This window comes from Narcine bancroftii, chromosome 3 (genome assembly GCF_036971445.1).
Source record: "Narcine bancroftii isolate sNarBan1 chromosome 3, sNarBan1.hap1, whole genome shotgun sequence".
Classification (NCBI taxonomy): domain Eukaryota; kingdom Metazoa; phylum Chordata; class Chondrichthyes; order Torpediniformes; family Narcinidae; genus Narcine; species Narcine bancroftii.
The window spans coordinates 185,304,052-185,318,272 of NC_091471.1; the positions used below are offsets into that span (position 1 = coordinate 185,304,052).

The 14,221-nt window shown below is 38.9% G+C and overlaps 1 protein-coding gene across 5 annotated transcripts in view; it reads right to left on the reverse strand.

Annotated features, from left to right (window-relative positions):
• cds1 (CDP-diacylglycerol synthase (phosphatidate cytidylyltransferase) 1) overlaps positions 1-14,221 on the reverse strand; it is a 160,964-nt gene that overhangs the window by 74,958 nt on the left and 71,785 nt on the right. The window lies entirely within an intron of this gene.

The window sequence follows — 14,221 nt, forward strand, 5'->3', positions numbered from 1 at the left end:
GAAACAAAGGCAATTAAAGGCATATCCATGAAGGTACAATCTAAGCGCAATTTTGGCTCAGGGCAGCAACTGATTGGGAAATAGGAATTGTCTAAGCATAGAGTCCTGAGTAACACAAGATCAATGCTCAGGGCAAAAGAATGCAAGCCATTGCTAGAGATTCACTGGCTTCAAGTAGACAGATTAGAACTTCTTTGGCTTGGCATCGCGGACGAAGATTTATGGAGGGGGTAAAAGTCCACGTCAGCTGCAGGCTCGATTGTGGCTGACAAGTCCGATGCGGGACAGGCAGACATGGTTGCAGCGATTGCAGGGGAAAATTGGTTGGTTGGGGTTGGGTGTTGGGTTTTTCCTCCTTTGTCTTTTGTCAGTGAGGTGGGCTCTGCGGTCTTCTTCAAAGGAGGTTGCTGCCCGCCGAACTGTGAGGCGCCAAGATGCACGATTTGAGGCGATATCAGCCCACTGGCGGTGGTCAATGTGGCAGGCACCAAGAGATTTCTTTAGGCAGTCCTTGTACCTCTTCTTTGGTGCACCTCTGTCTCGGTGGCCAGTGGAGAGCTCGCCATATAACACGATCTTGGGAAGGCGATGGTCCTCCATTCTGGAGACGTGACCTACCCAGCGTAGCTGGATCTTCAGCAGCGTGGACTCGATGCTGTCGGCCTCTGCCATCTCGAGTACTTCGATGTTAGGGATGAAGTCGCTCCAATGAATTTTGAGGATGGAGCGGAGACAACGCTGGTGGAAGCGTTCTAGGAGCCGTAGGTGATGCCTGTAGAGGACCCATGATTCGGAGCTGAACAGGAGTGTAGGTATGACAACAGCTCTGTATACGCTAATCTTTGTGAGGTTTTTCAGTTGGTTGTTTTTCCAGACTCTTTTGTGTAGTCTTCCAAAGGCGCTATTTGCCTTGGAGAGTCTGTTGTCTATCTTGTTGTCGATCCTTGCATCCGATGAAATGGTGCAGCCGAGATAGGTAAACTGGTTGACCGTTTTGAGTTTTGTGTGCCCGATGGAGATGTGGGGGGGGCTGGTAGTCATGGTGGGGAGCTGGCTGATGGAGGACCTCAGTTTTCTTCAGGCTGACTTCCAGGCCAAATATTTTGGCAGTTTCCACAAAACAGGACGTCAAGCACTGAAGAGCTGGCTCTAAATGGGCAACTAAAGCAGCATCGTCAGCAAAGAGTAGTTCACGGACAAGTTTCTCTTGTGTCTTGGTGTGAGCTTGCAGGCGCCTCAGATTGAAGAGACTGCCATCCGTGCGGTACCAAAACCAATTAGAACTAGGTGAATGTAATGAAACCTAGCTGGACAATGCAAATAGAGAATGCTGGAGTCAACCATATCAAAGATTAAAGTTCAAGGAGGAGCCCAGAGAAAGTCAATGATTGGAGAGATTCAAACAAGTTCAGGTAACATGGGCACAAACTGCAGAGAGTCAGAGTTATACAGCATGGTAAAATTCCCTTCAGCCCAATTCATCCCTGCCAATCAAGTTGCCTACCTATAAACATCCCCCATGCCTGTGTTTGGCTATTTCTCTCCAAACCTTTCCTATCCATGTACCTGTCCAAATACATTTTAGACATTACAATTGTACCTGCCTTTATCATTTGCTCTGACAGTTGTTCCATATACCAACTACTCTTGCTCCAGCTTACTGCTCAGGTTCATTTTATGATTGTCCCCTCTCATCTTAAAGACAGGGCCTCTAGATTTAGAGTACCCCATCCTGGGGAAAAAGTCCTTACCTACGCCCCTTGTGATTTTAAATACCTTTTAAGGTTTGCCACACTACAGGGTTAAAAAAAAACCTCAGCCTCTTCAATATCTCCTTGCACTCCAGCCTTGGTGACACCCTTTTGAATTTTTTCGGCCCCCTTTCCATCTTAATAACATCTTTTTTTTATAGCTAAGCAACCAGAAGCTCAACAATATTACAAATGCAGTTTCTTAAGCATTATAAGTTACTATGTTACAGCCATTCTTCACCACCCTATCTACCTGTGTCATGACTTTCAGGGAGCAATGTATCTATACTCCAAGGTCTCTGTTCTACGATATACTCTAGGGCCCTACCACGAACACAGCAAGTGCTATGGAGGTGCCAATGCACAGAATAGGAAAAAACTCCAGAGTCGTTAATCGGACAGCAGCATCACAGGCATTAGCCTTCACTCCATCGAGGTCATCTACATGAGGCAGTGTCTTAAGAAAGTAGCCTCTATCATCAAGGACCCTCACTACTCAGGCCATGCCCCCTTCACATTAGCCTGAAGACGAGCATCCAGCAGCACAAGGACAGCTTCTTCCCCTCCGCCATCAGACTTCTGAATGGACAATGAACCACAGACACCACCTCACTTTCTCCTAATTTCTTGCACTATTTATTTTTAAAATGTATTTTATAGCAATATTTGCACTGTAATCCTGCAGCAAAACAACAAATTTTGTGACATGTTCATGACAATAAATTCTGATTTTGAAGTTCTTCCCTGGTTTAACTTCCTAAAATGCAACATCTCGTACTTGTCTGTATTAAATTCCATCTGTCATTCCTTGGTCCACTTTCCCAACTGTTTTAAATCCTGTTGAATTCTTTCTTACCTTCTTCATTGTCCAATAAACCATCAATTTCATTGTCATCTTACTTACTCACCATGCTAACTAAACTGTCAATGCTATTAATATAGATGACAAACAGTGGATCCAACACCAATCCCTGTAGCATACCACTGGTCTTAGACCTCCACATTGTAAAACATCTGATGTACCATCGCCTAACTCCAACCACTCAAATCAACTGTGTGAATCCCAAATGATCTAACCTTCCAGACCAGCCTACCAAGACTAAGACTGTCAAGACCTTGTGAAAATACATGTAAGCATTTATTGCCTTGGACTCTATCTTCTTGGTTACCACTTCAAAAAACTAAATCACATTCACAAGACATAGTCATTTCCAAAAGAATTTTGATCCTATCTCTCAGAATCCCCTCCAGGAACATCCCAACCATACATTAAACTCACCAGCCTATAGTTCCCCGGCATTTTCTCAGCCTTTCTTAAAAAAAGGCACAATGTTGGCTGCCCTCGTCTTCCACAACTCACTAATAGCTAACAATGATACAATATGTATACCAGGACTCCAGTAATTGCTAGCTTCTTCCCACGATGTCCTAGGATACATTTGTTCAGGCTCTCCTCTTTTAGTAAAATAGATAATCTCTTTACCAAATTCCCCTGCCTCAATGACCTCCCCACACCAAAACCAAACCAGAAATATTCATTTAAGACCTTGGTATTTCCTGTGGCTTCAACCAGATGGTCACATTAATCCCCAAGGCACCTATTCTCTCCCTAACTATCCTATTGCACTTAATTTACTTTTAGAATATCTTAAGATTCTCTTTTACCTAAATTACCAATTTCATCTTTTATAATTGTTTACAGTCCTCAAGGGATTAATTTGATCATAGCTGCCCATACTGAGGGTGAGAACAAGGGTATTTAAGGCCAGGGATTGGGATCTTTACAAGAAGTTCAGGTATGACCTGCGGAAGGCCATCTCTGAAGCAAGGTGGCAATTCCGGAGGAAACTAGAGACAAATACACGGCAGCTATGGTAGGGAGTGAAGGCCATTACAGTCTACAAAGCAAAGGCGAACACTATAGATGACTGCCATGCTTCACTGCCCAATAAGCTGAACACCTTCTATGCCCGCTTTGAGAACAAAACAATGCCTATTAGAATCCCTGAAAAGGCTGAGGACCCTGTAATATCTGTTTCTGAGGGCAATGTCAGAACATCATTCAAGAACCCTCTCAAGGCGACAGGCCCTGGCAGTGTACCTGGCAGGGTACTGAAAATCTGCACCAACCAACAGCCAGAGAGTTCACAGACATTTTCAACCTCTCATTGTGGCAGTTAGAGGTTCCCACCACTTCAAAAAGGCTCCAATCGTCCCGGTACCTAAGAGGAGTAGTGTGGAGTGCCTCAACGACTACCACCCAGTAGCACTAACTACTACTGACATGCAATGCTTCGAGAGGCTGGTCATGGCCAGAATTAACACGTACCTAAGTAAAGATCTGGATTCTCTGCAATTTGCTTATCAACCACAATCGCTCCACAGCAGATACAATATTGCTGGCTCTCCACTCAGCTCTGGATCACCTCGAAAACAGCAATTCCTACATTGGCTGCTCTTCGTAGACTATAGCTTGGCCTTCAACACCATTATTCCCTCAGTGCAGGTCAAGAAACTACAAACTCTAAGCTCTGTACCCCACTCTGCAACTGGATCCTTGACTTTCTTTCATTCAAAGATCACAATCAGTATGAATTGGAAACAATATCTCCTCTTCACTGATCATCAACACAGGCGGACCCCAAAGATGTGTGCTTAGCCCACTGCTCTACTCATTATACATCATGACTCTGTAGCCAGGCACAATTCCAATGCCATCTACAAGTTTGCCGATGACACCACAGTTGTCAGCAGAATCACAAACAGCAATAAGGAAGGGTACAGGAAGGAGATAGATCAGCTCGTTGAATGGTGTAATGATAACAACCTTGCACTCAATATCACCAAAACCAAGGAGATGATATGGACTTCAGGAGGGAGTCAGGAGAACACAACCCAGTCCTCATCGAGGGCTCAGTAGTGGGGAGGATCAAGAACCTCAAATTCCTGGGTGTCAACATCTCCGAGGATCTGTCCTGGAGCCTCCTCGTGGACGCAATCACAAAGAAGGCTCGCCAGCAGCTATACTTTGTAAGGTGCTTGAGGAGATTTGGTATGTCACCGAAGATTCTCATAAACTTCTACAGGTGCACTGTGGAGTGCATTCTGGCTGGTTGCATCACCGCCTGGTATGGAGTCACCAAGATTGGACAGAAGATATCTAATGCCCAATATAATTTCAAATCAGGATAGTACACACTTGGAAGTGAACGCAGTTCTGAACTAGGAATGGTGTTCCTATATGTCTGCTCCCTTGTTCTTTTGCATGGTAGAGACATCTGAGGGTGTAGTCAAAGCAGTCATGGCAATTTGCTACTGTATGTTATGTAGATGATAATGTAGGAGTAAAAGAGAAAGTGACAAACCTAGCCAGGTCCATCATGGACCTCCCATCCATTGAAGATATCCATGTGAGACACTGCTTCAAGAAGACAGCCAATATAGTTAAGGATTGCCATCACTCTGATCTCATTGCCACATTCAGGCAGAAAGCAAAGAAGCCTGAAGTTCAGAACCTCTAATACTGCCAAATATATTGAAAGGAATGTATAAATCTGCTGCAAATCATCTGGGGATAATCATATTCCCCCAATTTGTAAACATATGTCATTGCCCTTTACCTGGTGAGTAGATGCTCCTGCACAATTTTGCCTCGACAAAACAATGACAGTCTCCCACCCGAAGCTTGCTTCTTCAAAATGCAGGGCCTTTAAACTGAAGTGCAAATGCTCCCAAGCATTTGAACATTAAAATCTTCACAGCCATTTGTTCATTTTTCTTCCAGTGTTTACCCTTAACTCTTATACAAGACATAAGACATATAGTGCTTGGAATGATTATTGACAGCATATTCTCTGATGCCTTATAAGAAGATTAGCTTACTGCTTTATCAGTTGCATCTGGATGCCCAAACAATAGTTGCTAGGGATCCTAATGTCATATTTAGCATGATACAATATGCTTCGATTATAGTTTGTTGAGAAAGGAGTAGATGAATCTCCTGCTCCACTTTAACTGCTCTTCACCACTTTCTTGAAAAGGGAGTAAGTAATCCAGTCATTTTCAGAATTTGTTTTTTTTAAGCATGTGGGCATTATTGGCCAGGCAAGCTTTTGTTGCACATCCATCATTGCCTGAGATGGTGGTGGTGGTGGCATTGAATTATTACAATCTTTTTTTGTGAAGGTACTCATAGGAAGTAGGAACAGGAGTAGGCCAAAAATGGCCCATCGAGCCTGCTCCACCATTCAAAACGATCATGGCTGATCTAATTTATGACCTAACTCCTCCTACCTGCTTTCTCCCCATATCCCCTAATTCCTCTATCATGTAAAAATTTATTTAACCGAATTTTAAATATGTTTAATGAGGCAGCCTCAACCACTTCCCTGGTTAGAGAATTCCAAACATTCACTACTCTCTGGGAAAAACTATTTTTCCTCATCTCTGTCCTACATCTACTCCCCCGAATCTTGAGACTGTGTCCTCTCGTTTTAGTTTCCCCGGCCAGCTCAAAAAACCTTCCTACATCTATCCTATCCATACCCTTCATAATCCTATATGTTTCTATAAGATCTCCTCTCATTCTTCTGAACTCGAGCGAATACAATCCTAGACGATTTAATCTTTCATCATAAGTCAACCCCTTCATCCCAGGGATCAACCTAGTAAACCTCCTCTGGACCGTCTCCAAAGCCAGTATATCCTTCCTCAAATATGGAGACCAGAACTGGACACAGTACTCCAGGTGCGGTCTCACCAGTACCTTATACAGTTGCAACATTACCTTCCTACTCCTGAATTCAATTCCTCTAGCGATGAAGGCCAACATTCCATTTGCCTTCTTAATAACCTGCTGCACCTGCAACCTAACTTTTTGCGATTCATGCACAAGCACTCCCAAGTCGCTCTGCACAACAGCAGGCTGTAGTTTTTCACCCTTTAAATAATATTCAGCTCTTTTATTTTTCTTGCCAAAGTGGATAACCTCACACTTACTAACATTGTACTCCATCTGCCAGACCTTTGCCCACTCATCCAGCATAACTATATCCCTCTGCAGACTCTCCACATCCTCATTACAATTTGCTCTTCCACTCAATTTGGTGTCATCCGCAAACTTGGCTACACCACATTTTGTCCCCTCCTCCAAGACATCAATGTAAATGATGAACAGTTGTGGGCCTAACACTGACCCCTGCGGCACCCCACTTACCACTCTCTGCCAACCTGAAAAACTCCCATTTATCCCGACTCTCTGCCTCCTGTCAGACAACCAATTTTCAATCCAGGCCAATATACTTCCACGGATCCTCTTTCCTGTAACTTACTGAGAAGTCTCTTGTGCGGCACCTTATCAAACACTTTCTGGAAATCCAAATATACAACATCAACCTGTTCCCCTCTATCCACTGCATCCATTATATCTTCAAAGAATCCTAACAAGTTTGTCAAACAAGATCTTCCCTTTCTAAAACCATGCTGCTTCTGCCTGATTGAACCCTTACGTTCCAAAAGTTTCACTATTTCATCTTTAATGACGGCTTCAAGCATTTTTCCAACTATAGACGTCAAGCTAATTGGCCGATAATTTCCAGTCTTCTGCCTACATCCCTTCTTAAAAAGTGGCGTGACATTTGCTGTCTTCCAGTCTGCCGGGACCTGCCCAGAATCCAAGGAATTTTGGTATATGACCACCAATGCATCAACTATAACTTCTGCCATTTCCTTCAGAACCCTTGGATGCATATCATCAGGACCAGGTGATTTGTCTGGCTTTAGTCCCATTAGTTTCTCCATCATTACTTCCTTTGTAACAACTATTTTATCAAGGCCCTCCCCAACATTCACATCCTTAACTCCGCACTTGGGCATGCTGGACGTGTCTTCCACCGTGAAGACTGACACAAAATATTTGTTTAATGCCTCGGCAATTTCCTCATTTTTTTGCTACCAGTTTTTCTTTCTCATCCTCCAAGGGTCCTATGTTAACTCTGGCCACCCTCTTCCGTTTTATATATTTATAAAATTTTTTGCTTTCTGTTTTTATATTTTGTGCCAATTTACTTTCATAATCCTTTTTCCCATTTCTTATTACCCGCTTTGTAACCCCTTGTTGTCTCTTAGTACTCCCATAACGTACAGTACTCCCATAACGTTGCTAAATAGGGGATTCCAGGATTTAGACACAGTAATGATGGAGCAGCAGCAAAATATATCAGAGTTGGATCGAATAAACATGTTGGGCGATTATCAAGATAGTGCTACAGCCTCACTGTTCCAGTAACCTGTCTTTAATCTGGACCTCCAATGCCATTTGAACATTCTCTTAGTGATGCCATGCTTTCACCCAAGTGCTCTTGTTTCCTCCTACAAAGTAGTAGGTGCAGGTTTATAGGTTAAATGATGACTGCAGATTACTCCTATATTATAATAATATTAAATGTAGAAAGGATCTGGCACAATCAAAGATGGCAAACAGGAATGAGATAGATCAGCTGGTTGAGTGGTGTCACAACACTTTGCGCTCAATGTTAGCAAATCCAAGGAGCTGATTGTGGATTTCAGGGGGTGAAAATCAGGAGACCACAAACTAGTCGTTGAGTGGTCAGCAATGGAATGAGTCAAGAACATCCTATCCTGGAGCTTCCATGTCGATGCAGATAATGAAGGAGGCTTGCTAGCGACTATACTTCATGAGAAGTTTGAGGAGATTTGGTACATTACCAAAGGTTCTTGCAAATTTCTACAGGTGTACCATGGAAAGCATTCTGACTAGTTGTATTACTGTCTGGTATGGAGGTGCCAAAGCACAAAACAGAAAAAGACTACAGAGAGTTGTAAACTTGGCTAGTGCCATCATGGGCATCAGTCTTCAGTCCATCAAGGACATCTACAAGAGGCGGTGTCTCAAGAAAACAGCCTCTATCCTCAAGGACACACATCACCCAGGCCACGCCCTCTTCTCTCTGCTACCATCAATGAGGTGGTTCAGAAGCCTGAAGACAAACATTCAATGATACAAAAACAGCTTTTTCCTCCCTCTGCCAACAGATTTCTGAATGGAAAATGAACCCTCACTTTTCTTTTGCACTAACTTATTTTTTTATTGTTATTTATACCAATTTTGCACCTGTAATTCTTCTGCAAAACAACGAATTTCATGATACCTGTTCATGACAATAAATTCTGATTCTGATTCTGAGATGCTGCTGACAATACAGATGATTACAAGTCAAGATACTGAAGAATGGCAGTTAGATTACCCAACTTAAGGTACACTACATAAAACTGGTGATGGTCCTACAAGACATGAACATAGGCAAGCATCTTTTAGCCATGGTAGTGAACCAAACCTATATCTGTTGCTTGAAAAATCTAAAAACCAATGCAATTTGTATCTGTAAGATGTGATGTTAATGTACAATTTAAATATATTAAAGGGGAAATGAGAAATATTAATGAGGAAATTAAAAAATAAAGTGGTTGATAAAAGTTCAAGTTCATAAAATTGAAGCTATAGTATCGTGATGAAGTGAAACAATGCAAAGATGCAGTTAATAAATTAGAGGACTCTGTTACAGCATGAGACATGCAGAGGAAAATCATAGTCGTAAAAATAATGTGAAGATTGTTGAGTTGGTTGAAGATTTAAGGCTCTAATCCTGTACAATTTTTTCAAAAATGGATCCCAGAAGTTTTGGGTTCTGACAAATTTCTGAATTGAATTGAATTGGATAAAATACAGCTAATAGAAAAAAACACCATTACCAGGACAAGATCCACGCTCTGTTCTGATTAGATGCTTATGTTATCAGGATAAAGAGATGATACTGCAAGTGGCTGTCCAGAATGCCCGAAAATACCAGGGCACATTAATAGTGACTAAAAGGAGAGAATTTTTTTAATGCAGATTTAAGTATGATGGTAGTGAAAAGAAGAAAAGAATTTAAGCCTGCTAAATCAGTTTTGTGGAAAAAAAAAGACAGAAGTTCTCTTTTCGACATCCAGCTATACTTGATGTTTTTGAGGGAAAAATCAGCTACGATTCTTTGCAAATGAGATGGAAGCTTTGGAGTTTGCAAATTTTCTTCCAAGTATCAAACAAGATCAACGAATGGATGTACAGAACATGGGTATTCAACAAGTTTTATTAGATCAAACTGAGGTGATACAAGCTACAGAAAAAGTATTGACACATCAAGAAACTGAAGAGCTCAATGACAATCAAGTGAATAGAGAGTTTGAGGAGGCTGCCTACACATGAACTGTTTCTTACTGAATTAAAGTAGGCAATGTTCTTACCGGAGCGGGGGGACGGGGGGGGGGGGGGGGAAATGGAAGTTTTTCTTTCTCCTTCCGTAACCATGTGTCACTTTCTGCACAATAGAGGGGGGTAGTACTGGCCTTTTTTTTTGCCAGTAAATTTTCTTCTGGAGGGGTTTCAAGTTTTTTCTTTTTTCTATTTTCATTTTTTACAGTGGAGATGTCAAGTGCAATTGATAGTCTCAAGGTGCTGGGGGTCCAGAAGGAGAGGTAATGGAAGTTTGGAACATTTTGGAAGTAGAAATATGGCTGTTAATAGGGTATTAAACTTTGTAAGTTTTAATATAAATGGGCTTAACAATATGATTAAGAAAAAAAGGGTGCTTGTTTATATAAAAAATGTAAGTTGATATTACTTTTGCAAGACACTCACTTAACAGAGAAGGAACATCAAAAATTAAAAAGAGGTTGGGTAGGTCAGGTGGTAGCCTCAACATTTAACTCTAAAGTAAGAGGAGTTGCGATATTGATTAAGACTTTACCTGGTAAAATTCAAAAGGTGGTTACGGATCCTACGGAGAGATTTGTTTTGATTCATTACCAAATTTATTCTGAAATGTGGACACTTAATAGTATTTATACACCAAATGTAGATGAGGGCTTTATTTGTGATACGTTTATGTATTTAGCTTAAGTTCGTGAGAAAGTTTTGATAGGAGGGGATTTTAATTGCTGTCTTACTACTGTCAGCAAGATCAGTTGAAAGAGCAAAAGTGGAAAAGATGATTCTGAGTTTGATGAAAGATCCGAATTTGATAGATACTTGGTGAAGGTTAAATCTGAAGGAAAGGGACTATTCTTTTTATTCACATGGGCATGATTAATTTTTGAGGATAGATTTATTTTTAATATCATGCAATTGCAAGGAAGAATTATACATACAGAGTATAAGGCAAGGATTCTATCTGATCACTCACCACTTCTGATGACATGTTTGGTCCCTGAGAAAGAAAAATTGGTTTATAGGTGGTGATTCAATTCTACATTGCTGAAAAGGGTGGATTTTTGTGACATTATAAGGAAACAGATTCAAGATTTTTTAGAAATAAATTTTAACTTGGTGGACAACAAATTTGTTCCTTGGGATGTTTTGAAGGCAATCCTTACAAGGTCAGATAACAAGTTATACAGCAAAAATTAAGAAAGATTATATGAAAGAGATCAATTGGAAAAGGAAATTGGTTTGGAGAAGGATTTACAAAGAAAGACTTCTGATGAGAAAAGGAAGAATCTAATAACAAAAAACCTCATTATAGTATGTTTCAGACCTATAGAACAGAAAAATTAATTGAGAGAACAAAACAAAGGTATTATGAATAAGGAAAAATGGCTCATAAAGTTATTACTTGGCAGTTGAAAATAGAACAAGCTTCTAAAACAAATAATTTTATTAAAATGAATTCTAAGATTGCCTATAAATATCAAGAAATTACTGATTCATTTAAAGATTTTATTTCAATCTATACAGATCTCAGTCTAGTTGTGAGGAGATTAAAATTGAGATTTTTTTAATCTTAAATAAGTTTACCTAGTTTGTATTATCAGGATCAAAAAAATTTAAATGTTCTTTTTACAGCAAGAGAAGTTAGTGAGGTATTGAGTTCATTGCAGAGTGGTAAGTTACTGGGGGAGAATGGTTTTCCATCTGAATTTTTAAAGAAATTTAAGGACCTTTTAATACCCCTTTCATGGAGGTATTAAAGCAAATGGCAGAATTCCATTCTCTACCGGAATCTTTTTCAAATGCAGTTATTACAGTTATACCAAAGAAAGATAGAGATCTGTTAATGCCTGCATCTTATAGACCAATATCATTATTGAACGCAGATTATAAAATTATTGCTAACATTTTAGCGAATGGAGTGGCTAAATATTTACCAAATTTAATCCATATAGATCAAACAGGATTTGTTAAAAAGCATTAAATGGTTAATAATGTTGCTAGATTGATTAGTTTAGTTCATTTAGCTCAGAAAAGGGGTGACAACAGTAGCAGTAGCTTTAGATGCAGAGAAGGCCTTTGATAGGTTGGAATAGGACTTTTTTGTTTAGGATATTGGAAAAGTGTGGTTATGGACCAACATTTATAAATTGGGTTAAAACTTTATATAAAAGTACGTCTGCAAAAGTGGTGACTAATGGACAAATTTCTACCTCTTTTCAATTCACTAGATTGAGTAGTCAGGGAGGTCCTTTATCACCAGCTTTGTTTATTTCGGCAATAGAGCCAATAGCGGAATTAATAAGACAAGACTTTAAGATTAATGGACTAAAGGTTAATCAAGAAGAATATAAAGTAAATTTGTTTATTTGACAGACCCTATGAGTTTGTTGTGACAATTACGTATAAGTTTGGAAAAATATGTTGAAGTATCTGGCTATGAGATTAATTGGGATAAAAGTGAAATTTTGCCCTTAGTTTAGGGTGACTATACTCAATGTAGAAAAGCCATTCAATTTCAATTCCAGATGCTGGAATTAAATATCTAGGTATTAGGGTTGGTAATGATTTATATAATTTATATAAATTGAACTATTTGCCATCACTTAATAAAATTAAGGATTTGAACAGGTGGAATAACCTACCTATAATGTTAGTAGGTAGGGTAAATTGTTTTAAAATAAATATTTTTACCTAGAGTTAAATACCTCTTTCAGTCAATCCCTTTTTCACTCTAATACGAGTGTTAGAAAGTTTTTATGGAAAGGGAAAATGACGAGGGTTTATTTGGAAAAATTGACTTGGAAGTTTGAGTTTGGAGGTTTACAACTTCCCCATTTTAAAAACTATCATAAGACAGCTCAAATGATATTTATTAATGTACTGTTTGCGGTAAATAAAATTCCTCCTTGGGTTAATATAGAACTTCATAAAATAGGAGAAATTAATATACAGGATTTTATTTACAAGTGGAATTCAAAATTGTTGGTGGGAAGTAGAGATACACCTATTTTGAAACATTAGATTGAATTATGGAGTAAAATTGAATGAATGAAGAATAAATTTAATATGCCAAACAATACTTTTTTTGTTATTATCGTTAAAGCTTTTTTGACTGATAAAATAAATTTGAGTTTGACGTTACCTAGTCAGAGTGAAATGGAATAATTGATTTGTAATAGTAAATAAATTTATTTCTGTAATGTACAACTTACTTCAAAAGGAAGCCCCTAAAATAGGGCTGCGTAATTCGAGATTAAGATAGGAAGCAGATTTAAATTGACAAATAGATGAGAAATATTGGATGCAATTATGTAGAGATAATATTAAGGTTAAATATAGGTTGGTTCAATACAATTTTTTGCATCAGCTATATTTGATCCTCAAAATTTTTTTCAAAATTGAACCCTACATTATCAGATTCATGCTTTAGATGTGGTCAAGAGATTGGATCATTTTTGCACTCTCCTCTTTCCATCAAGCTTGAAACACAAACTTCTAGATTTCCAGCTGATTTCAAACTCTTAAATGGACCTTTCATTGGGAAAAAATACCCTTGTACTGCTTTAATCATACTTTTCTCTTTACCTTGTACTTTGTTTTTGAAACACTATACCCTGTACTGCTTGACTTACTGTAGCACTATACATTGTACTTTTGTTTTATTACAGCACTACTTGGATGAAATGATGTAACACAAAACAAAAACAAATCACCATATCTCAGTACACATGACAATAACCAACTCAATTAAGCTTGAGATTTGTTTATAGCTTTAAATAATTTGATAACAGTATAAATGTATTTAGTTTTATACATTCACAACCAGTAATTCTTATTAGTATTAAAATAGGACTAACTTGAAAAGATGCAAATATTTTTAAAAATGCTTATTGCAAAAATAACTACACCTGTCTGTTCAAACAAATTCTTGTTGAAAGACAGAGCTTTTACCCAAATCTATAGTGAAAGGTCTAATGCAAGAGCAGAGAACATTTTTTGTTAAATGAAAATCAACTTCACAATGATATAAGAGAAGTATCAATACAAGATTGCATACATATTATCATTATGATTGCTAGGTTTCTTGTTTCCTGAAAATTGATCAAATTAGGTTTTCATCCTATTTTCAGAGAAAGTTTTAAAAACAGTTTCTCCTTTCACCCCTCAACATTATTTGGCTCAACATATAAAAACAAAATAT